General features: G+C 43.6%; 1 pseudogene across 1 annotated transcript; it reads left to right on the top strand.

Annotated features, from left to right (window-relative positions):
• The first annotated feature begins 1837 nt into the window (after positions 1-1837).
• LOC109450151 (annexin A2) lies at positions 1838-3034 on the top strand (annotated as a pseudogene). The gene has a single exon (XR_002137802.2). The product of XR_002137802.2 is annotated as an annexin A2 (transcript).
• The last annotated feature ends 764 nt before the right edge of the window (positions 3035-3798 follow it).

Below are 3798 nucleotides of genomic sequence, written 5' to 3'. Positions count from 1 at the left end.
TCACTGCTAGTCTTTGTGGACAGCCAGCTGGACCCCTTTTTATAGACCAGCATGGCTCTAACCCTGGCCCATCAGTACTTCCCTCAGCAGCTGGCCAAGGTACTACTTGCTCCTCCCTCTTTCCCCGCCTAAACTTCTAATCATGAGAACTGTATTGTAAGGACTAAAACTTCATGTGCTGCCTTGACATCTTTGAGCCTCAAGGGGTCTCAAGATCTAGTTGTGAGTTCTGCTCTTGCCAGATATGCCCTCCACCCAGCAGGAAAGTCTCCCTCCCTGAGTAGCTCCCCTATCAGCCAGACAGACTCCATCCCACTTTGCCTTCAACCTAAATGTCTTCCCCTCCCTACCAGCTCATGAAATTATCAAACTGGCCAATCATCTCCTTCCATGTGACCCAAAGGTCACCTAAACCTCTTCACTACAAAGCCTGCCTCCCACAGACCTTGCTGGTTAGCTCTTCTCCCAAGTGCAACCCGAGGTGTGGCCCTGCATAGCATGTGGTGTCCTCCTACCCTGAACTATAAGCATATGTGACTAATAAACTACTGTGAATCTCACCTGTTCAGTGTCATGTGTTTGGCCATCTCATATTAATTAGGAAGCTGGGGTCCCTCCTTCATCAGTGAGGTAAATAGGAGGTGGTTAGAAAAAGAATGTCCTCAATACAAGTGCTTTCACTTAGTTATTTCCAAAAAATACCCTGACCTTTGCCTTGCCCTACCTTCTATCTCTTCCAAATGCAGGCTTTATCCTCCTAGCTGCCCTATTAAAGGAAGCCTAGTAGGAAGTCGGCCGCAACCAACCCACATAACAAATTTCTGCCACCAATAACCAGAAGGAAACTGAGGGATTGTGGGGACAGAGCCCCAGAGAGCAGTTTCCAGGCTCTCGGCCTCACGTGATGGGGTGCTGACTCGGGTAGTAGATGGCCATCGGTTGTGGTTAGTTGGCCATCAGCTGTAGCCAGTTAGCCACTGGCCAATAATATAACTGCCACGGCTGTGTTGGGGAGCGGAGTCGGGAGGAGAGTCGAGAGAAGTCAGAGAGTCGGGCAGTTGGCAGAAAAGCGGACAGCAGGTCACACATCATGTGAATCCAGCCTCCAGTGAGACTATTATAGTGGTATGACTCCCCTACCTATGGCTCTGTGGGTGTTTCTTTTTGGCCTAGCCACATTCTGCGTTCTTATGTGGGGAGCGGGAGCAGAGACTCCCACAGGCCACCCCACGTGACAGGGATCCTCCCTAATATCTCCTCAGGTCAAGAGCACAATGGTTGAGAAAAGGCTTTCAGGAGAGAACTCATAGCAAAGCACAATATTGCATAAAATACTCAAAACCAGACACCAAGTTAAAATTTACATGAAAGTCAGAGGGAGCCTGATCAGCAAACATTTTCAAGCAAATGCTTTACACACACACACACACACACACACACACACACACACACACTGCTAAAGTATATTTCCAATTTGAAAATCATCTTAATCACCATTATGCGTTTGCCAATTATTTTGAACTATATTAGATGCACTCATATCATCTCATAGTAATTATGCTTTAAAGCAAAGAAAATCTATTTCACAAAAAACATTCGATAAGTAAACCGTTCCTGTGTGCAAATTTCGAAAGTATTTCATATACCATTTAATTTTACAGATTTTGTATTTGCAATTTCTAATAAAAGGCTTTTATTTTTTTCAGAGAATTCACTGAGAAATAAAAATATTAGATGCTTTCTTAAATGAGAATGAAAGTATTAAAAAAGACACTAAGAAAATTCAATGAGTTTATGAAACTAAATTTCTTAAAATAACGTTTTTAGGCTTGGCATCTGGGGATGCTTGCAGCTCTCGGCGCTCAGCCCAGGTTTTTGCAAAATGTCTACTGTTCACGAAATCCTGTGCAAGCTCAGCTTGGAGGGTGATCACTCTACACACGCAAGTGCATACGGGTCCGTCAAAGCCTACACCAACTTTAATGCTGACCGGGATGCTTTGAACATTGAAACAGCCATCGAGACTAAAGGTGTGGATGAGGTCACCATCATCAACATCTTGACCAACCACAGCAATGAACAGAGACAGGATATTGCCTTCGCCTACCAGAGAAGGACCAAAAAGGAACTTGTGTTAGCACTGAAGTCAGCCTTGTCCAGTCACCTGGAGACGGTGATTTTGGGCCTGTTGAAAACACCTGCTCAGTATGATGCTTCGGTGTTGAAAGCCTCCATGAAGGGGCTGGGGACTGATGAGGACTCTCTCATTGAGATCATCTGTTCATGGACCAACCAGGAGCTGCAGGAAATTAACAGAGTCTACAAGGAAATGTATAAGACTGACCTGGAGAAGGACATTGTTTCCGACACATCTGGTGACTTCCGCAAGCTGATGGTTGCCCTCGCAAAGGGTAGACGAGCAGAAGATGGCTCTGTCATTGATTATGAACTGATTGACCAAGATGCCCGGAATCTCTATGATGCCGGCGTGAAGAGGAAAGGAACTGATGTTCCAAAGTGGATCAACATCATGACTGAGCGGAGCGTGTGTCATCTCCAGAAAGTCTTTGAAAGGTACAAGAGCTACAGCCCTTATGACATGTTGGAGAGCATCAAGAAGAAAGTCAAGGGAGACCTGGAAAATGCTTTCCTGAACCTGGTCCAGTGCATCCAGAACAAGCCCCTGTATTTTGCTGACCGACTGTACGACTCTATGGAGGGCAAGGGGACTCGTGATAAGGACTCGAGATCAGAATCAGGGTCTCCCGCAGTAGACATGTTGAAAATTAGGTCTGAATTCAAGAGAAAGTACGGCAAGTCCCTCTACTACTACATCCAGCAAGACACCAAGGGTGACTACCAGAAAGCGCTGCTCTACCTGTGTGGAAGCGATGACTGAGCCCGCGACGGCGCGAGCAAGCGTGCGTCCAGGAACAGTGCTCCTGTGTTTCCAGCTAACAATTCTAGAAAATCAGCTTGCCACTAACAGCCCCTGTACCCAGCCTTGTGAACATGATGTTAGCGTAGCTGGCCACCCCACCCTTATTTCATTTGCCTAAGCATTGCTTGGCTTTCCCGTGTAGTCTCTTCTTTTAGCCAAAGAAATGAACATTCCATGGAGCTGGAAGTGAAATCTATGATGTGAAACACTTTGCCTCTTGTGTACTGTGTCATAAACAGACGAATAAACTGAATTTTTACTTAAAAAAAAATAACGTTTTTATAGTCCACATCTAAGAATGTGAAAATAAGTGTCCTTCAAAGCTGTGATATACATGTGTAAAATTACAGTACATTATAACAGAAATGAATACAGTATAAATTTATCTCACTTTCAAATGCACAGCTTGCATTAACTATATATTATGAGCTCAAATATTTATGATTTCCAAATAGAGAAAATTCACATCCAAAATTCAATTCTACCATGAATTATACCTTATTTTAAGGAAACACAATTGCATGAATAAATTCGGTGGCTATCTATATGGAATACACACATAACATTCTTTCATAAATAATGTTTTCCAGAAATGTAAACTAAGTTAAAAAAAAAATCTTTACATCTGTGTATTGCTGGTTGTTTCACATGAGAACTAGGGAGCCGTAAAAGTTTATCTGCCAGACAATAAGCCCTGTGAGTTGAAGCGAGCCTGTGCTACCCACCTCTACCCTCTGAGTGGCGACTACATATTGTGGACATCCCATAACTTAGCTGAATGAATTTGGCCTGCACAAATTTGACAACCTCATGTAGTCAATATTAGCTTTATTAGAATTATCTGATTATTTTTAAGC

This window comes from Rhinolophus sinicus, linkage group LG04 (assembly GCF_036562045.2).
Source record: "Rhinolophus sinicus isolate RSC01 linkage group LG04, ASM3656204v1, whole genome shotgun sequence".
Lineage (NCBI taxonomy): Eukaryota > Metazoa > Chordata > Mammalia > Chiroptera > Rhinolophidae > Rhinolophus > Rhinolophus sinicus.
Note: the sequence above shows the minus strand (reverse complement) of the source record. Positions and strands in the feature narration are given on the sequence as shown.